We start from the raw sequence: 23,098 nt of genomic DNA on the forward strand, positions 1-23,098 counted from the left end.
CTCCATCATCTCGAACACGGAGCAATCTGAAAGATCCTCCAGTAGCAGGTCCCAGCAACACGACAGCCTGATTGTGAATTTGAGCAAACGGATACTCAACAAAGACGAGACCTCTGTCCTTGAAAAAGGACTTGGGTATGTTCCAACTTACAGGGGAGACCCTTTCCAGACCAGACAAGAACTCGCAGGTTTCTTTAGGAAAGTCAGATTACGGGCTTTCTTTAAAGATAAATCATTAGAAGACAACCAAGAAGATGGGTCCAATACTGGTCTACGTCCTAAATCGACTTTTACTCCACCAGTTCATATGGTCCCCCCGGAAGTACTAACTTTTGAGAGGGCTGTTCTCAGAGATGCTGAAACCATTTTTCAAAATGAAAACCGCTCATTTTCCAACTTATCTAAAAGCGAACGTTTTGCCCTCCGGTCGTTAGCAGATGACAGATCTATCGTCATCAAGTCTGCTGACAAAGGGGGTGCAACAGTCATTATGGATGTGGAGGCATACCAATCAGAATGTAGGAGACAACTGAACAACACGAGTTTCTATCACCGCATTAAGTTGGATCCTACCAAGAGACTTCTAGTGACCATCAAAAATCTGACAGATGAGGCCCTAGAACAAGGCTGGATCACTGCTCATGAGGCTCAGTTCCTCTACACAGCATATCCCATCATTCCTTACTTTTATGTATTACCCAAAATACATAAAGGGGTTCTTCCTCCACCTGGTAGACCCATAATTTCGGGGATAGGGTCTGTTCTTGAACCCCTATCTACCTTTGTAGATTTTTTCTTGAAACCGCTTGTGAGAACTATGCCCTCTTTTGTTGAAGACACGAAAGATTTGTTACGCATCCTGGACGGGATGCCATTTGATGTCACCCAGGATTTTTTGGTGAGCTTTGACGTAGAGTCATTGTATACATGCATTCCACAAGATGAGACATTATCTACTGTAAGAATGCTCCTTGAAGGTGTCTCCCTGCAGAGCCCGACTCCTGTGGACTTCATCATGACATGTGCAACCATAGCCATGAAAGAGAACTTCTTCAAGTTCGAGGAGGATCTCTTTTTACAAGTCTCTGGGACTTCCATGGGGAGCATTTTCGCACCGTCCTTAGCGAATCTGTATGTCCACCAGATCGAACAGACCGAGATCCTCTCTGACACAAACCGTTTCTAGGTCATATTTTGACCTGGAAACGTTATATTGATGATATTTTTGTCATCTGGAGGGGCTCGATCGAGACAATCAGGGATTTTCATACCTGGTTGAATAACAAGAACAGTTTCCTGAAATTCACCTGTGAATTTTCAAGAGAAAGCATATCCTTTCTGGACCTACGGATTAGCCCAAATAATGACACTCTCAGCACTGAACTCTATAGGAAACCAATGGCACGGAACTCCCTCTTACATTTTCAGAGCTATCATCCTAGAGCTCTTAGGGAGAACCTTCTATTTGGACAATTTCTCCGTATCCAGCGGAATTGTTCTGAGGTGTCCCAATACAATGAACATGCTTCCCTTCTGTCCATACAACTACAGGAGAGGCAGTACCCAAAGAAGATCATAAAGACATCTATGAAAAGAGCTAGGAACAATCATAGAGAGGCTCTGCTTGAGAAGAGAACACAGAGTCCCATCGAAGATAACAAAAGGATTACTTGTGTCAACACGTTCTGCAATTACTCTAATGCACTCAAGAAGAGTATCTTAAAGAACTGGAGGGTGCTCAAAATAGAGGGTAGTTCTCTACCTCCTCCCCTTTTTGCCTTTAAAAGGAGCTCGAATTTGAAAGACCAATTGGTACATACTCGCCCCAAGTTAATGAGAAATTCAGAATCAACTACACTTTGGGGGTTACCGCCAGTTGTGGGTCACTTCCCGTGTGGGACCTGTTCAGTATGTTCTCAAACTCGGCATACTACCGAGGTAGATATAGGGACAAATAGACCTTGGTCCCTCAAAACACACACGAACTGTAACAGTGAAAGGGTGATCTACCTAATAAAATGCCCCTGTAACAAGAACTATGTGGGCATGACATCACGTAAAGTCAAAGTGAGAATTTTGGAGCACAAGAGCACCATTCGGTGCAAGAAAAGTGCGACCAAGCTCACTAACCACTTTATATCAGTGGGTCACAAAGAGAATGAGCTACAGTGGGTCATCCTAGAACAACCACACATTCCACCTCATATTACTGACATTCAAAAGTTCCTATTACTCAGAGAGCAGAGATGGGTGCACAGACTACACTCAGATACTGAGGGTCTGAATGATGAGATTCCTTGGCTGTTGCTATAGTTTTTCCTCTCCCAGGGCATTAATGATATGGACTGGCCTGCATGCCAGACAGATGATACCATGATATCCTGTGAGTTTGGCACTATAAGTGATATTCTGTCATACCTACCATAGGGAGACTGTTTGTAACCCTCATTGGTATTTGTATTTGGCCTTTAGCACTCATGATTGGATTCTGAGCACACAAAACACTGCCCCAATTGAACTACTCTGTGTATACACGTACAGAATGATATGGTGTTTTGAAGCACCTTTTTATACACTTTTGAGTGATTCACAGACTGTGTTGCTATTTATCTGCTTTGACTCCATTGTATAGCAGCAGTTTTGTCCATATTACGAGTGCGAGTAGTAAAGGCGCGGTATTGAGTAGCTACTAGACACTGCACACGCGCATTGCGGGCGAGGGACTATAAGATAGCGTTCCCTTCTTCGCGCATGCGCGCTGTCTTTGTAAACAGGCATCTCTGTGGACACCTAATTCGGCCCGTCGCACCTGCATCGACTTCGGGTTCAGAGGGATAAATAGACTATATCGACCCGTCCACGGATACCTCCGGTCTTGATTCAAAGACCGCCCCGGGGTACCGACGGACAGGTGAGTTTAGTCCTTTTGGCTCTTTCATTTCAGCCCTTCGACCTTGTTTCGAATGTGCTAGGCACTTTGGTTGCGACCTTTGTTTTTATTTGATTTTCTTTTTTTCTTGTTTTTCTTGTTGGTCTTGCACATTTGGCAGCGCCGGGAGGGTAGAGAGATCACCTTTGGTGTTTTCCTCCATATTCTACTTCAGTTTGCCCACCTGGACTGACTTTTACACCTTGAGATATCTGGGGATCTTGTTTAGAGGTTTGTCTCTCTGGGCTACATCTCTATGTGGTCCTTCTACTTGCCTAGAAGCACCATAAGAGTCAGTACGGTAGTAAATACCTAACCGTCTTCATATATATGGCACCTCTGTCCAGGTCCTTTTCACTTTCTCGATTACTATTAGTTTTTTAACGTTTGATTGACGACCTTTTGCCATTCATTGCGCTGCTTGGGTGCTTCTCTCAAGTTTTTAAGCCATGCTTTTAAGAGGAGAGTTTTTTCAGGTATTACCAGTTGCTACCTGTTTTCTCTCTCTCCTACTGTTTTCTTGTTTAGAGCGGGGCCCCTTTCCCTGAGTTGAGACCAGGTTGAGGTGAGGGCAGCACCCACTTGTTATGGGTAAGTGCAACTCAATTTACTACATTGATTGCCATTCAGCATTAGTATATGCGTGATTTAAGGTCATTTAGGATTAATGACCTCTGACTAAGTATGTTTGTACACAATGGGCCATTGTATCTTTCTACTTTCTTCCACAGGTATCCGGTTTTGATTGTTCCTGACCTGACCGGTGCGGTAGGAATAGTTCAATCACACACCCCTTTTTGAATGCTTTGTTTACACGTTTTCACATTGAACCACAGCAGTAATTTAGGTCCTGACGAAAGCCCTGATACTATTTGATCTATTACGGGCAGAAACATGTTGACCGATCTTGCTATGGACAATAGCATAATGTCAAAACTATTTATGCCATATTGCCATTTTGCTTCTTAATCTTGACAAGGGTCCTCTACTAATAAAGTATCTTTGAGCACCCTTAGCCATTTTTAAATTCACACCATTATAATTTTTACTGCTGATTTTAGGATTTCCCGTTTTGCTCTTTGGGTAGGATTTCATCCCAGACAATACCCGTGAGGGATCAGGTGACAATCCTCCTTTGTTGCTCCTTCTATGCTAGTGACCGGATCGCTGTTTCATGAACTGGTCCAGCAGGTTGGAGCACTCAGACCCAGATGATAATAACAATTAACCACCTTAAGTGATTGATGGGTCCTGTTTAAGGAGTTGCTCTCTTATAGAGCTGTCACATTTTGAATGGGGTTTACCTTGGCGAATTTGTGTACTTTCTTTACTCAGTCCCAGACCCAGGTTGTCTTAGTGTTGTGATTATTGCTCTTTAGGGGAAATGCAACCTGCTGGTCTACTTTTCTTTGCTAAAACTTTCCCTTAGACCTCCCCCCACATTAATTGGTGATATTAGTGTTAGAACGGCATTCGCCGTAGGTCTGGATTCTGTTTTTGTCGATTCCATGAATTTGTGAGTCGACACGCTCTTTTGCTGGTTTTCTTCTGAGAGCGCATCCTTTTACTTGCAGTGTCTGGCTTTTGGTCGTTTCTTTCTTTTTGTTTTTTTCTTGTGTTCAAACACAACCTTTGTTTGAATTATCACCCCTTTCACACTGATAGCAACCCTTCGCGATGTCTGAGAGACAAGGTCTATCATTTGATGACGCAGTAGCGTTAGACATTTTGCAGACACCTAGCATTATTGATTTACCACCTAATACCATTACTACCAAAGATGAGGATTGGAACAGAGTGCTTTTTCTTAAACGAACACACGCACGCACACAAGTTCATGGGGCGATTATGACAGAATATTTGCGGTCTGACTGTGCACCTACAGGTTTAATAGTAACTAACGCCCCTAGGTTATTTCTGGATGACAAGGGTTTCCTGAAAGATTGGTCTTTGGTGGCTTGGCGCTGCACGCGTGATTGGCTCATTTTGATTATAACAACAGCCAAGAGAATAGCAGATAACATCCTAGTTGAGATCCAACTCCTAGAGTCCCAGATCAAATCAGTTTTGGTGACGTCAAGCTTTAACAAACAGTCCAAAGAGACGGACAAAACTACTAAGGAGTTTAGGGACAATATACTGGCAAGTAAAATAGTTAAATTTAAGAAGGATTTAGCAAAATTCTCCATGACCAAGGTCTATCCTTACACCAGTGATTCCTACACTCCCCCGGTGTTCAACCAACAAGGGAGAAGACCCGGCTCAAATTATTCAACATCAGGGAGTGAAAATGATTCCTCAGACTCGGATCATGGTGGAAATCCTTCTTCTAGAGGGCGGAATTGGAACAAACGGGGTCCGAGAAGAGGCAATTTCTATGGAGGTCCACAACAACCACAATGGTGGCCCCCCGGTCCCTTTAATTATCCACAGCCTTTCTTCCCTCATCCTGGCTTTCAGGGTCCGTTTCATCACGATAATTTTCAACAACAGCCTTTTTTAGGGCAGGGCCAACGCCGCTCCAGAGGAAGGAGAAGATCAGCACAGCCCAGTGTTCATTGGAGTCCTCCATCATCTCGAACACGGAGCAATCTGAAAGATCCTCCAGTAGCAGGTCCCAGCAACACGACAGCCTGATTGTGAATTTGAGCAAACGGATACTCAACAAAGACGAGACCTCTGTCCTTGAAAAAGGACTTGGGTATGTTCCAACTTACAGGGGAGACCCTTTCCAGCCCAGACAAGAACTCGCAGGTTTCTTTAGGAAAGTCAGATTACGGGCTTTCTTTAAAGATAAATCATTAGAAGACAACCAAGAAGATGGGTCCAATACTGGTCTACGTCCTAAATCGACTTTTACTCCACCAGTTCATATGGTCCCCCCGGAAGTACTAACTTTTGAGAGGGCTGTTCTCAGAGATGCTGAAACCATTTTTCAAAATGAAAACCGCTCATTTTCCAACTTATCTAAAAGCGAACGTTTTGCCCTCCGGTCGTTAGCAGATGACAGATCTTTCGTCATCAAGTCTGCTGACAAAGGGGGTGCAACAGTCATTATGGATGCGGAGGCATACCAATCAGAATGTAGGAGACAACTGAACAACACGAGTTTCTATCACCGCATTAAGTTGGATCCTACCAAGAGACTTCTAGTGACCATCAAAAATCTGACAGATGAGGCCCTAGAACAAGGCTGGATCACTGCTCATGAGGCTCAGTTCCTCTACACAGCATATCCCATCATTCCTTACTTTTATGTATTACCCAAAATACATAAAGGGATTCTTCCTCCACCTGGTAGACCCATAATTTCGGGGATAGGGTCTGTTCTTGAACCCCTATCTACCTTTGTAGATTTTTTCTTGAAACCGCTTGTGAGAACTATGCCCTCTTTTGTTGAAGACACGAAAGATTTGTTACGCATCCTGGACGGGATGCCATTTGATGTCACCCAGGATTTTTTGGTGAGCTTTGACGTAGAGTCATTGTATACATGCATTCCACAAGATGAGACATTATCTACTGTAAGAATGCTCCTTGAAGGTGTCTCCCTGCAGAGCCCGACTCCTGTGGACTTCATCATGACATGTGCAACCATAGCCATGAAAGAGAACTTCTTCAAGTTCGAGGAGGATCTCTTTTTACAAGTCTCTGGGACTTCCATGGGGAGCATTTTCGCACCGTCCTTAGCGAATCTGTATGTCCACCAGATCGAACAGACCGAGATCCTCTCTGACACAAACCCGTTTCTAGGTCATATTTTGACCTGGAAACGTTATATTGATGATATTTTTGTCATCTGGAGGGGCTCGATCGAGACAATCAGGGATTTTCATACCTGGTTGAATAACAAGAACAGTTTCCTGAAATTCACCTGTGAATTTTCAAGAGAAAGCATATCCTTTCTGGACCTACGGATTAGCCCAAATAATGACACTCTCAGCACTGAACTCTATAGGAAACCAATGGCACGGAACTCCCTCTTACATTTTCAGAGCTATCATCCTAGAGCTCTTAGGGAGAACCTTCCATTTGGACAATTTCTCTGTATCCGGCGGAATTGTTCTGAGGTGTCCAAATACAATGAACATGCTTCCCTTCTGTCCATACAACTACAGGAGAGGCAGTACCCAAAGAAGATCATAAAGACATCTATGAAAAGAGCTAGGAACAATCATAGAGAGGCTCTGCTTGAGAAGAGAACACAGAGTCCCATCGAAGATAACAAAAGGATTACTTGTGTCAACACGTTCTGCAATTACTCTAATGCACTCAAGAAGAGTATCTTAAAGAACTGGAGGGTGCTCAAAATAGACGGTAGTTCTCTACCTCCTCCCCTTTTTGCCTTTAAAAGGAGCTCGAATTTGAAAGACCAATTGGTACATACTCGCCCCAAGTTAATGAGAAATTCAGAATCAACTACACTTTGGGGGTTACCGCCAGTTGTGGGTCACTTCCCGTGTGGGACCTGTTCAGTATGTTCTCAAACTCGGCATACTACCGAGGTAGATATAGGGACAAATAGACCTTGGTCCCTCAAAACACACACGAACTGTAACAGTGAAAGGGTGATCTACCTAATAAAATGCCCCTGTAACAAGAACTATGTGGGCATGACATCACGTAAAGTCAAAGTGAGAATTTTGGAGCACAAGAGCACCATTCGGTGCAAGAAAAGTGCGACCAAGCTCACTAACCACTTTATATCAGTGGGTCACAAAGAGAATGAGCTACAGTGGGTCATCCTAGAACAACCACACATTCCACCTCATATTACTGACATTCAAAAGTTCCTATTACTCAGAGAGCAGAGATGGGTGCACAGACTACACTCAGATACTGAGGGTCTGAATGATGAGATTACTTGGCTGTTGCTATAGTTTTTCCTCTCCCAGGGCATTAATGATATGGACTGGCCTGCATGCCAGACAGATGATACCATGATATCCTGTGAGTTTGGCACTATAAGTGATATTCTGTCATACCTACCATAGGGAGACTGTTTGTAACCCTCATTGGTATTTGTATTTGGCCTTTAGCACTCATGATTGGATTCTGAGCACACAAAACACTGCCCCAATTGAACTACTCTGTGTATACACGTACAGAATGATATGGTGTTTTGAAGCACCTTTTTATACACTTTTGAGTGATTCACAGACTGTGTTGCTATTTATCTGCTTTGACTCCATTGTATAGCAGCAGTTTTGTCCATATTACGAGTGCGAGTAGTAAAGGCGCGGTATTGAGTAGCTACTAGACACTGCACACGCGCATTGCGGGCGAGGGACTATAAGATAGCGTTCCCTTCTTCGCGCATGCGCGCTGTCTTTGTAAACAGGCATCTCTGTGGACACCTAATTCGGCCCGTCGCACCTGCATCGACTTCGGGTTCAGAGGGATAAATAGACTGTATCGACCCGTCCACGGATACCTCCGGTCTTGATTCAAAGACCGCCCCGGGGTACCGACGGACAGGTGAGTTTAGTCCTTTTGGCTCTTTCATTTCAGCCCTTCGACCTTGTTTCGAATGTGCTAGGCACTTTGGTTGCGACCTTTGTTTTTATTTGATTTTCTTTTTTTCTTGTTTTTCTTGTTGGTCTTGCACATTTGGCAGCGCCGGGAGGGTAGAGAGATCACCTTTGGTGTTTTCCTCCATATTCTACTTCAGTTTGCCCACCTGGACTGACTTTTACACCTTGAGATATCTGGGGATCTTGTTTAGAGGTTTGTCTCTCTGGGCTACATCTCTATGTGGTCCTTCTACTTGCCTAGAAGCACCATAAGAGTCAGTACGGTAGTAAATACCTAACCGTCTTCATATATATGGCACCTCTGTCCAGGTCCTTTTCACTTTCTCGATTACTATTAGTTTTTTAACGTTTGATTGACGACCTTTTGCCATTCATTGCGCTGCTTGGGTGCTTCTCTCAAGTTTTTAAGCCATGCTTTTAAGAGGAGAGTTTTTTCAGGTATTACCAGTTGCTACCTGTTTTCTCTCTCTCCTACTGTTTTCTTGTTTAGAGCGGGGCCCCTTTCCCTGAGTTGAGACCAGGTTGAGGTGAGGGCAGCACCCACTTGTTATGGGTAAGTGCAACTCAATTTACTACATTGATTGCCATTCAGCATTAGTATATGCGTGATTTAAGGTCATTTAGGATTAATGACCTCTGACTAAGTATGTTTGTACACAATGGGCCATTGTATCTTTCTACTTTCTTCCACAGGTATCCGGTTTTGATTGTTCCTGACCTGACCGGTGCGGTAGGAATAGTTCAATCACACACTCCTTTTTGAATGCTTTGTTTACACGTTTTCACATTGAACCACAGCAGTAATTTAGGTCCTGACGAAAGCCCTGATACTATTTGATCTATTACGGGCAGAAACATGTTGACAGATCTTGCTATGGACAATAGCATAATGTCAAAACTATTTATGCCATATTGCCATTTTGCTTCTTAATCTTGACAAGGGTCCTCTACTAATAAAGTATCTTTGAGCACCCTTAGCCATTTTTAAATTCACACCATTATCATTTTTACTGCTGATTTTAGGATTTCCCGTTTTGCTCTTTGGGTAGGATTTCATCCCAGACAATACCCGTGAGGGATCAGGTGACAATCCTCCTTTGTTGCTCCTTCTATGCTAGTGACCGGATCGCTGTTTCATGAACTGGTCCAGCAGGTTGGAGCACTCAGACCCAGATGATAATAACAATTAACCACCTTAAGTGATTGATGGGTCCTGTTTAAGGAGTTGCTCTCTTATAGAGCTGTCACATTTTGAATGGGGTTTACCTTGGCGAATTTGTGTACTTTCTTTACTCAGTCCCAGACCCAGGTTGTCTTAGTGTTGTGACACCAGGATAATGTGCAGCACCTCTAAGCAGTCACATACCGCAGCAGAGTACATAGACACACACAGGCACAGGACATTCACCTGCCATTGCCAAATGCTGCGACAAAATTCACTCTGCACATGTGCCACTAGACGGGGGTGGGCTCACAGGTGTGGGGCTGGCTCTGCACGTCAGACACACAGCACTGCTCCCTGCTCACATCATATGGGCAGGGTATTTCCATCCCTCATGCAGCCCGGGTGCCACACCCCACATATGCACCCACCCACATGACTGGGGACTTACACACACACCGATGTCCAGGGTACGAACACATCATGTGGACACTCTCAGCACAGGTACACAGAACTAACACACATCTGTGGGTACAGTCACCTGTCACACTGGGCTGACCACATAATCACATGAGGACTGTAGAGGCTACATTCCCAGGAGGACAAGACAGGCAGAATGTGGCATGCACCATGCAGTGATTGTCACAGTAAACACAATGCAAGTGAGGACGGCAGACATGCACCACAGCATGCACTGGCTGGGAGACATCAGGCATTCCCCCCCCGGCACCCCCCCTACAGTACATAGCATGTGTGCCACACCTGGACACAATGCCAGAAGTCACAGTCACAAAAAAGGGACACAGTCTGTGCCAGTGGACTCTGCACTCACCTGATACCCTGGTCGCCCATACAGCATGGGGTACTGTGGGAGGATCACATCCAGCAAAGCCAGGTTCTCCTCCAGGGTGAAAGGCTGTGACCTCTCCACAGACCTTGACATGGTTCCAGGGAATCAGTAGCAGCAGCTGGGTCGTGGAATACAAAGATGTGCAGGCAAGTGCTCCCTCATGGGACCTGGCTGCCTTATATCTGCCTTGCTGGCCTGTTTCATGCACAGGAGTACAGAGTGATTGGTCACTCACATTTGCATCCTATGTTTCCTCCAATCCCTTCAAACCTAGCACAGTCAGTGGGTTCTTATTGTGTTTTTTTCTTCAGCATGATGTCAACTCCAGAACCACATTGCAACAAAGTAGATTCATTCCAACTGACTTCTGCTGTGCACCTTCCGGAAAAATTCAAACTTTAAACTTGGTCTCCATGACAACCAGCATGCATGTAGGCCTCTATACTTGTCCCTCATGTGTCCCCTATGTAATTTGGAGCTTCACACACAGGTACGGTGCGTTCCGGGGCCCTAGGGCACCCCAAATGCATAGCAACGGCCCGTACAGGCGTGTGTACGGTCCGTACCACTTTGGGTGTTCTCGCGTATGCGTACTCATGGTGGTACGGACCGTACACACGCCTGTACGCTCACTATCACTATGAGTACGCATACGCGAGAACACCCATAGTGAGACGGGCCGTACACGCGTGCGTACGCTCACTATCACTATGGGTGTTCTCGCGTATGCGTACTCATAGTGATAGTGAGCATACAGGCGTGTGTACGGTCCGTACCACTATGGGTGTTCTCGCGTATGCGTACTCATAGTGATAGTGAGCGTACAGGCGTGTGTACGGTCCGTACCACTATGGGTGTTCTCGCGTATGCGTACCATGGTGGTACGGACCGTACACACGCCTGTACGCTCACTATCACTATGAGTACGCATACGCGAGAACACCCATAGTGAGACGGGCCGTACACGCGTGCGTACGCTCACTATCACTATGGGTGTTCTCGCGTATGCGTACTCATAGTGATAGTGAGCGTACAGGCGTGTGTGCGGTCCGTACCACTATGGGTGTTCTCGCGTATGCGTACTCATGGTGGTACGGACCGTACACACGCCTGTACGCTCACTATCACTATGGGTACACATACGGCAGCACTCCCATATTGATACGTGAACGTACACAGGCCCTCTTAGCGAAAGTACGGTGCCTTTCACACATCACAGTGGTGACAGCCAGCACACAGGAAGGAATAGGGCTGACATACTTGTCCATGGATGGACATCAAGGCATTGTCTGGGCAGGACTACATGTGTGGGGCACAGGTGTGAAAGGCTGTGATGTGGCACATTACTCCTGAGTCGAGAAGGCACCAGATGTATGATGAGATGTGTACACATGTAATGTGTGACGGTGCAATGTGTGCCAGGCATGCCCTTGACTCCTTTGACATGTGTGCATTTCGTACTGCACACTTGGGATGAGCGTCACTGGCATGGCACGGTCAACAACACACGCAAGTGTCCCCTGAGGCCCGGTACAGGGGTTACCACACCAGACATGTCACTACCCACGGTGCACGATGTGACTATGTCATGTATGTGTGGGGGGTTCCCATTAGGTTGATGTTGGAGCTCCCTCAAAATCATCAGCTGTTGCAGCAACCAACATGTGTCTGTGTGTAGATGGACATGGCACACTGTTCCGCACACCAGGCCACATGTGGTATCGGATGTGAGGTGCGTATGTATGCATGGGACACGGAGTAGCGGAACAAGGACATGTCTGCATCCTCTCTATGAATGTGTGGTGAGTCATGACATGTACACCTTCATGGCAAGGTGTGTGGGCTGTCCTAGTGTACTGTCATGTGACCTATGGCTCTAGTGTTCTGCTACCAGTCTCTGCAATCGACATCCTACTTCTGCTGATGTGTGGATGCATGTCACTCCTGTGTTGCGTCTGGCTGTTCACTTACACTGGGACACAGCTAATCCCATGCCATGGCATGTGGAGGTTCACAATCTCCGTGTGTAGCTGGGTCTTGGTAGGAGTGTCACCTGCCAGCCATACGTGTCCAGGGCATGTGGCACATACCTGACTCCGTATGTCGCATATGTGTATTGACAGATTAACATGTGCACAGTACATATAAATAGTTGTTGTAGTGCACTCACTCTTCCTTGTCACTTCCAAATTACTGCAGGGCTTCCCGACCAATTCCGGACTTGGCTGACATGTGGGAGAATGACTGTATCCGGTGCTACCGCTTCCCCCAACCGTTGATTCTGGAGTTGACGGCGAGACTGGCACCACACCTGCAACCGCTGCACAGGTATCCTACGGCACTGACACCCAAGCTGAAGGTAATGGCAGCCCTACATTTTCTTGCCACGGGTACCTTTCAAAATACCATAGCTCATGTTGGTGGCATGTCCCAGAGCATGTTCTGCCGTGTGCTGCATGATTTCTTAGAGGCCATGTTGCTTCACCTGGATGAGTTCATCCATTTCCCAACCCCTGAAATGTTGACTGCGGTCAAGCGTGGATTCTATGCCCTGGGAGGGATGCCCCATGTCATTGGGTCCATAGATGGGACACATGTGGCTTTGGTACCACCACAGGCACAGGAGGTAGCGTACAGGAATCGCAAACACTACCACTTCATCAATGCCCTTGTGGTGTGTCTGTCCAACATGGTGATTTCACATGTCTGTGCTCGTTTTCCAGGATCAGCACACGATGCCTACATCATGAGGCGTAGCAGGGTGCCTGAAATGATGACGCAGCTGCGCAATGAACGAGCATGTGTTGTTGGTGGGTACACTCTGTCTGTCCTGTATTTTGCGTAGACTTCCAGCACGACTGCTTCTCCTGTCCTAGTTATGTCCATGTGCTTTCCATGTAGGGGACGCTGGCTATCCCAACATGCCATGGCTGATCACACCTCTCCGCAACCCCAGCATGCCGGCCCAGCTCCGCTACAACACCGCCCATGGCCGGACAAGGCGAGTGATCGAGAGGACATTTGGCCGCCTGAAGAGCCGATTCCGGTGCCTCCACAAGACCGGCGGCGCCCTCCCATATGCCCCGGCGAAGGTCTGCAAAATCTTCATGGTCTGCTGCATGCTGCACAACATGGCAGTTGAGAAAGCTGTGCCACTCATCCTGGATCAAGATGATCAGGACCATCCATCCGTGGAGGACGAAGGGCTTGGCAATGGGGCTAGTGATGTGGAGGATGTGGTTCCGCAAGAGGACATCCGGACTCGGCTCATACGCGACTTCTTTGCTTAGTGGTGAGTACCAGTGTCTGTGTGTGCACGCATTGGTCCACGTGTGGCATGTGTTGCGATGTGTGTGTCCATCTGCATGTATGCCACGTGAGTCAGAGGTGTGTGTGGATGTGTCACTGGAGTGATGGTGGCAGTGATGTGTATTTCCCCTGTCATAATTGTGACCTGGCATGTTGTCATCCTTACATGTGTCGAGTACATGCACATGCAAGTGGCTGTGCTTTTTGTGGCCGACTTCTTGTGTGTCTCTCATCCCCAGGTACTTGCGCATGCCGTCTGCTGGTTGCATTGTTGTGGCACTGCTATTCCTCATGGACACGTCATCGTGTGCTGACTCAGCGTTACACGCACGGACAAGTTTGGAAGTCTCCTTAGGGTAAGGGATGCATCAGGGGTGTATTGGGTGTGGCAGTTGTTTACGATGTATGCACACTGCCCCTGTCGATGTTTGGTTCCTCTGCAGACATGTCGCATCACCATGGTACACATGACATGCAGCTGGGTACACCTGAATAGATGGTCAGACTTGTTGACAGTCATCAGTGATGGGATTGTGGAATGTGATGATGGCATCAATGTGTGTTACACTGCCCTCGGACACATACGGTTTGCATTGGCTTGACATGGTGTGGGACTTCCACATCAGCGGATCAATGGTGTATGGCAGTCTCTCCGTGAGCAGCAGGGGGTGTTTAGCTGTTAGCCGACACTTGTGTGCCAGTTACATGGCTATCAAGCATTTGTGCTGCAGAAAGGGGGTGCCAGTGTTGGACCCACATGTTACTCCACATGACCCGTTCATGTGTACTCCGAGTTGCCTCTGCAATCCCGAATACATGACTAATAAAGGTGTCCCTATGCCTCCAAGGTGCCTCTTCTCAGTCAATGCTGGTGTGTTGCCACGGTGCATCCGGCATGTCTGGCATGGTTTTCCGTGATAGTGGCTATGTGTCTATGTGTCGAGTAGCAAGATGCAAGCTGTTTGTGTGGGATTAGACTGTGTATTGTGCCTGATGTCCATGACTGTGTGGGTATTGTGACATGTGCCATCCCCATGCATCCAACGTTGGCCAGGCCACCATTCTCTGCATCCACCTGACTCAAGCTAGCATGACATTGTTCTGCCACCTGTCCACACATACCTGGGTGCCCCCCAGGACACTCCACATGATCCCTGACCTCTGCGCATGGCTGTCGCTGAACTCAATATGTCTGTCGGCACGGTTGTGCGGCCACCCCCTCAGCTGGTTGGGCCCATCACGGGTGTGTATGGTGCTCCATGTCTGTCTTGCCTAATACAATGTGACCCATGTGTGTCCTGTGCCAGACTCAGGCCCCAGGGTGTGGATGGTTGAAGTCAAACTGGAACTCAGGCATGGTTAGACTTTACAAGACACATGTAAGGTAATAATGCAATAAGTAGGCATCTTCTCTTTATGGTGTGACTTTTTATTTTGGTTGGGGTAGGGGGGGGGGTTTTACATGAGGGGCTTTCCGGGTGTGTGGAATCCAAAGTTCACTAGGGGAGTTGGTGTCCTTGCCATTTGAAATCCTCAGAGTCCATGCCACAGTCTTTGTCAACATTGGTCAGACAGTGACCAGCAAGTCCATGTGGCAGAGAATGTCTTTTGCTGCTGTGCTGCTGTTGCTCCAGTGGGCCAGGTGCCAGGCCAGGTGTCCTGGGAGATGGTGCTGTTGCGCCGACCCTCACGGTCTTTTCCGTGGACGACCCGCCCTCCTGCGGGGACCCTCAGAAGCAGGCCGTGACGATGTTTGGGATGCTCCGTCGGATGTCTCCTCCTCCTCCTCCTGATCCCTCCCTGTGCGTGGTGATGTTCTACGCCTGGTGGCACAGGGAGGGTTGCCCATGTTGTCGGCCATCCGACGGAGTGTACTGTGAATTCCCGTGAACACCGTCATGAGCTCAGCCTGTCTGTCCTCCATCCACCGTTGGTGTCGCAGTAGACAGGCATGTTGCTCCGCATGTTGCTGGGCCTGCTGGGTCTTGATCTCCTCGAGGGTCCCCTTCATCTCGTTGAGGGTGGACACAACCTGGGCCATGCCCGTGGTGTCCTGCCGGTATGTGTCCAGGATGTTTCGGACATGGGAATATACCGGTTCCCCAGCCAACTGGTCAGGCTCGCGCCTCCGCCGTCCTCCACTCCCACCACACCTGCCCACTTGCACCTGGCCTGCCCTTGAGGGCACATCGGGTCTCCGGGACCCCTGAGGGGTGGCATTGGCGTTGTCGCCTGCCTCCTCCTGGGTGCCCGGGACACCGTGTCCCTCCTGGCCAGCCTGGCTGCATTGTGGTGTTGGGGCAGGGATCCTGGGTGTCTCCTGGGATGTGGCAGGAGTGGGGGTGGTGGTTGGCCCAGTTGTACCTGACGCAGGTGCTGCAGGTCGTTGGACACCAGAGGGGCCAGGTTGGTCGGGGTCGGGTTCGTCCACAGAGTGGTGAGAGTCGTCGCTGCCGGTGGCTCCGTCATCCCGCCGAGCCGGGTCCTGTGAGTATTCCCCCCCAGTGTTGGGGGGTGATCCACGACGTTGACCTGTGTGTGAGAGAGACAATGTTAATTTTGTTCCATGCAACATCCATGTTTCATTGGTTTCTAAGTTGGCACATTTCCTCTGGGAATTTGGATATGTCTTGCATTCCACTCACAGTGCACTTGTACATGGGTATGACCCTTGGCCACAGCTTTTGCGACTTTACCTATGTGTGGCACACTCTTACTTGCTGCGTCAATTGTGACTGCAGTCAGCAGTGGAGTGAGCAGGTGTGGCGAGCCATGCATTGGCGCCTTCCGTGTTGCACTGTACGTGGGCACATAGAGTGGTTCCACACACTTAGATAATGCAGGTAGCTGTTGTTGTGCTCGTGTACAGGTTGTGACATGGCCCTGTGTTTTGCCATGGAGAAGAGGGGGGGTTCTGGCACTGGCCACCCTTGTCTACATGCACACAGTCCACCTGCTGACGAGCAGACATTCCCACACCCGACAAGGCTGATTTGCTCTCCCTGTGTGTCCCTTTCTCGCTCCCTCTCTGTCCCCCTCTCCCTCCCTCTGTGTGTCAGCCTCCTCCCTCTGTCCGTCTCCCTGTGTCTCCCTCCCTCTCTGTCCCCCTCTCCCTCCCTCTGTGTGTCAGCCTCCTCCCTCTGTCCGTCTCCCTGGGTCTCCCTCCTTCTCTGTCCCCCTCTCCCTCCCTCTGTGTGTCAGCCTCCTCCCTCTGTCCGTCTCCCTGGGTCTCCCTCCCTCTCTGTCCCCCTCTCCCTCCCTCTGTGTGTCACCCTCTGTCACCTCAGCCCATCTTCCTGGGCACACACTGTTAGCAGATCTTTGAATGGCCCTTGGATTGTTGATGTGAGTTTGTTTCTGATCTCCAGGCACCCATTGGGTGTAGTGTCTGTATCTGCACTGCTGCTGTGGTGGTGTGTGCTGCCACTCTGTCACAGTGTTGGCTGTTCATTAGCTGCTGTCATGTGCAGGAACGTGCCGTCACCCCCATGTGTTGATGCAAGGCGTCCGCCATTTGCTGGCGAGTCTTTCCTGTGTGGGGACACACTGTTTGTCTGGCTGTGACCTAGGCCATATGGGCAGGGGGCATTGTTGTCTGCTTCTGATTTGCACTAAGTGATTTTTGGGGCCCACACTCCCGCCATCTGGCTTACCGTGTCATGTGTTGGTGTTTTCTGTGGCCTGTGACTTGACATTGTCCAGCTGGGTGCATGGGGCATGGTGGCGCCAGTGGCATGTGCGTGTTCATGGAGTGTGGTTGAGTCATGCGATAGCTTGGGGTGGTTGCGTGCCTGTTTGTGAGTTTGGTTGTGGATGACGTTTCCCCCATGTGAGGTGAGTTGTTTGTGTACTCACCCGGGTCTCGGAGTCCGTCTAATCCGTCCACTGCCACCACCGGCAGTATGGCCATCACCCTCTCCTCCCAGGGATGGTATTCTACGCGTCTGCGGGGCGGCCCTCCTCCAGTGACGTTGGCCTGGTTGTGTTCATCGGTCATTTTGGCTCGGACCCTCCTCCGCAGATCGTACCACCTGGCTTGGCATTCATGCCTGGTCCTTCTGGTGGCCGCAACAGCATTCACAGCATCGACAATCCTCTGCCACATGGCTGTTTTATCGGAAATGCTGGTCTGTCTGACCAATGTTCCAAAGAGGTGTGGCTCGACTCTGAGGATTTCGTCGACAAGGACCTCCAACTCCCGGCTAGTGAACTTTGGATTCTTGTTAGTGGGCATGGTGAGGGGTGTGGGTGTGGATGGTTGGGGGGGTGTGTGGGTGTGGATGGTTGTGGGTGTGTGGGTGTGGTTGTGCAGGTGTGTGTGTGAAGGTGTGCAAGTGTAAGGTGTAGTAAAGGTTCAAGTATGGTGCTGTAGGTTGTCTGTGGGGTCTGGCAGCAGTGAGTCTGTTGCAAAGGCTCATGGTTTGTGTGTGTGGGCCCTTTTTATTGGTCCATTGGTGGGTGTGGCTGTGTTTGAACTTTGGGTGGGTGTGTTATAAGGAGTGGTTGTGTTTTGGGCCTCTGTTTTGGATTTTGGCAGTTGCAGGTCAGTGATTGTGTTGTTTTTGAGCTTGTTGGACATGTTTAGTGGCTTTGTGCCATTCGAATGGTGTATTCTTGTGTTGTTTTGCTTTGTCCTGCTTGTGTACGTGTGTTTTTAACGTATGTACGGTGTGTACTTCGGGCATTTTGTTGTACAGTGCTGTCCAAGTGTCTGCCTTGGTACGACTCGTACATGCGCGATGTTGTGTGAAGGTGCTGGTGTTGGGGCCTGGGGTACGCTCCATACATCCACGGTTGGGGGTACGACTCGAACGTACACGGGTGTACATACACGGGTGGGGGTACGACTCGAACGTACACGGGTGTACATACACGGGGGTGCGACACGTACACGGGTGTACATACACGGGGGTACGACACGTACACGGGTGTACATACACGGGTGGGGGTACGACTCGAACATACACTGGTGTACATACACGGGGGGGTGCGACACGTACACGGGTGTACATACACGGGGGGTACGACACGTACATGGGTGTACATACACGGGTGGGGGTACGACTCGAACGTACACTGGTGTACATACACGGGGGTGCGACACGTACACGGGTGTACATACACGGGGGTACGACACGTACACGGGTGTACATACACGGGTGGGGGTACAACTCGAACGTACACGGGTGTACATACATGGGGGTGCGACACCTACACGGGTATACATACACGGGGGGGTACGACACGTACACGGGTGTACATACACAGGTGGGGGTACGACTCGAACGTACACGGGTGTACATACACGGGGGTACGACACGTACACGGGTGTACATACACGGGTGGGGGTACAACTCGAACGTACACGGGTGTACATACACGGGGGGTGCGACACGTACACGGGTGTACATACACGGGGGTACGACACGTACACGGGTGTACATACACGGGTGAGGGTATGACTCAAACGTACACGGGTGTACATACACGGGGGTGCGACACGTACACGGGTGTACATACACGGGGGTACGACACGTACACGGGTGTACATACATGGGTGGGGGTACGACTTGAACGTACACGGGTGTGCATACACAGGGGGTGTGACACGTAAACGGGTGTACATACACGGGGGGTACGACACGTACACGGGTGTACATACACGGGTGGGGGTACGACTCGAACATACACTGGTGTACATACACGGGGGGTGCGACACGTACACGGGTGTACATACACGGGGGGTACGACACGTACACGGGTGTACATACACGGGTGGGGGTACGACTCGAACGTACACGGGTGTAAATACACGGGGGGGTACGACACGTACACGGGTGTACATACACGGGTGGGGGTATGACTCGAACGTACATGGGTGTACATACACGGGGGGTACGACAGGTACACGGGTGTACATACACGGGGGGTACGACTCGAACGTACGGGGGCTGGGGGGGTGTTCGGCGCGTATGCGGGCACATGTCGCCATGGTTGCTATGGGAGTTCGGTGCGGACGGTGTTTTTTCCATACGGTTGTAACATCGGACGCACGGGATGGATCGTGATTCCGCGGTCAGACTTCACTTTTCACATTTGTACAGTAAATCGTCTGGGGACGTGTCGGACACATTTTCCGACCCGAGGACGTGTGGGGAATTATTCCCAATGCGATTCGTATGGTCTTTTTCCCGTGCGAATCGTAATTGGCAGTTTGTACGGCACTTGTACGATTCGTACGGTAAAAAGACCGGATACGAGTCGTACGGGCCATTTTTTTACCGGATCGTGATCGGCACCAAAATTAACATTATAATAGTATTACCAACATTATGCACACGATATTCACACATATCCTAATGTATGTTAAGTTTTCTAAACTAGGCCTAAAAGAAAACGGCACACAAATCGCTAAAAACTAACTTACACATAAAAAACTCCACAACTCCAAAAACCTAAAACTACACACACTAAGTACAAACAAACTACCTTCAAATTAAATTAAAAGTATAGTTAAAATAAAGAAAATTAATCTTACCTTCCTCGATGCGAAGTAGCTCCCAACCGCGAACTTGTCCCCTCCGAAATAACCCAAAACAAACGTGATCGGTTACAAAATACAAGCTGCAAACAAATATGGCAGCTTTAAACATGAAAAATAAATGTATTTGGTTTAACAACATGTTATTACATTGTAAATAAATTAGTAAAATGTTTAAATAGACTGCTACAATTTATAACTTATATGTTTACATTTATTTAACATTTTTCCAGCATTGTAAAATTATTAAAATTTTTATTAAACATATGATAATTAATATTATAATTCCAAATATTTACACATTATAAACAACGTTGATTACAAACATGTAATAAATGTATTCAATGTTTAAAAAATGTCAACCTTATAAAAGAAAATGTATATAAATTAAACCATGAAAAAATGTATACAATTAATACTTTATATATTAATAATAATTTAAATGTATTATTTTTTGTTTAAAAAATGTTACAAAGTATAAAAATTAAAATGTATAGAAAAATTGTAAAACCGTTAAACCATAAAAAATTAACAATATATGTAACCAAATAACAAATGTTCAGAATACAAGACTTAAGTGGAGAACTGTTATTAATAATTATTATTTTTACTCAAATGTTTATAAACCAATGTAAAACTATATTATTTAATTTTACAAAGTTTACATAACAGTATTAAAAAATGTACCGAAGTTAAACAAATATTACTTTTCATAATTATTATATGTAAAAATATACATGTGTACAAAATATTTTGTCTATCAAATAAATAATATTATTTTTTCTCCATATGTATTGATTTATATTATATGCACTTAATAAAAAAATATTTTTTTATTGATTCCAAAATCAATTACAATAAATAAACATCAATAAAAAAATAAAATGCCTATTTATTGTGTATCACTTCATTAATGTTGTAGTTAATGTAAAAATATATTTTTTTTATTAGATTTACTGTTTTCAATATTATGTTATAATTAACTATATATATATATTGTTATTTATTATCATTTATAACTATGTTATAATTAAAAGACATTACTATTACAAACGATATTAAAATTTTAAGTTCACGGAAGGAGCCTAGCGCTTGACCAAGATGGCCGCGTGAGCTTAGAGCTCCCGAGACCCTCGCGCCCTCCGTCGACTATCCTGACTCAAATCCTGATGGTATGCATGGCACCGTGTTGCTGAGTTGTCAGGGAGGCGATTGATGCAACCCGCGACCGGATCGCCCACCGGGAACCGGACTTATGACTGGCGAAAGATTGCGGCCTAACTCCCGGAGATGCCAGGGGCTAGAGTTGGCAGGATGCCCGACTCCTAGTTGATCAACAACGGCCTGGTGAGGTGTGAACTACCGGACGGAGGCCCTCGCTCTTTCACTTTCGGTTTCGTTCCCTTTGTCTGCCCGGACACTGTAGTGCTCTGGGTGGTTCTATAACCCCAGGGACGCTCGGTGGGCTATTTTGGAAGAACAAGGCGGACCTGCTCACTCCTTATACCTCTCTCTGAGAGGGGACGGTCCTCACTGCATTGGATTGCTTGGAGTCCATTATGTCGGGCAAGGCAGAAGGAGATAGGCTGAAGACTAAGTCCACCAGGCGGGGAACGTACTCCCAAGTTAATAGTATGGACCGCTACGCCCTCCCGAAAACATCGCCGAGTGGATCGAGCCAGGCGCCGGATGCCCAGAAGGAGGACTCGCCTGGGACCCCGGAGCTCTCCCTGCAGGATGTCATGGGCGCGCTGGATGGGATGCAGACCGCGATGGGGAGGCAATTCGAGGCCCTGGCGCATAAGGTGGATGCCATCCTGGTGGATGTCAACTTGATCCGCTCGGACCTGGGCAAGACAAACGAGCGCGTTAAGGACCTGGACCACAAGACCACGGGCCTCGCTGATGAGGTCGCGGACCTGCAGAACGAGGTCCGGAAGCTGAGGGCCGAGAGTGACCTCGCCGCCCGCCGGCTGGAGGACTTCGAGAGCCGGTCCAGGCGCAACAACGTGCGCGTAATCGGGGTCCCGGAGTCCTCGGATGAGGCTTCGGTGGACCTGCTTGTGGAAGATTTGGTCCTCAATCATCTGAAGCCCAAGGGCCTTGGGAAGTTTTTTGCGGTGGAACGGGCCCATAGGGTGCCAGGCGGACGGCCCAAGGCGGGTGCCCCGCCGCGGCCGATTGTCGCCCGGCTCTTTCATTTCCGAGATCGGGACGCTATCCTGCAAGCTTCGAGGGTGACGGGCCCAGTCCCCTTCCAGAACGCGTCGGTGAATTTTTACCCGGACTTTACCCAGCAGGTGCAGAGACAGCGACAGAGCTTCCTGGGGGTGGAGCGAAGGCTTCGGGAGCGGGACCTAAAGTATGCCATGCTTTTCCCCGCCAGACTACGGGTGGTGCATGAAGATCGGACATTCTTTTTTGACTCTCCTGTTATGGCCGATGAGTGGCTGGACGCTTTGCCCCGGCGACGGACCGGGGACGACACAGCTGAGCATGGAGACAGTGGCCGGGATGGACAGGGCTGATAACTCAAAGCCGGCCTGACTTGATTTGACCATATTTGTAGATTTGAATAGAGTGCAGTAACTGTGGAGGGTTGCGGGAGGACGAGGGGTGCTCTTTTCCTCCCTTGGGGTACTTTTTGTAGATTTTTGTTTTTGTGGGGCGACAGGCACACTGCAAGTTGAGGGGGCTTTTTAAGCTGCAGCAGGGGTGCAGGGTGGGGGGAGTTATGGGGCGTTTGAGTGTGTTGTTGGGGGGGTTATTTCTG

This window comes from Triturus cristatus, chromosome 4_2 (assembly GCF_964204655.1).
Source record: "Triturus cristatus chromosome 4_2, aTriCri1.1, whole genome shotgun sequence".
NCBI lineage: Eukaryota > Metazoa > Chordata > Amphibia > Caudata > Salamandridae > Triturus > Triturus cristatus.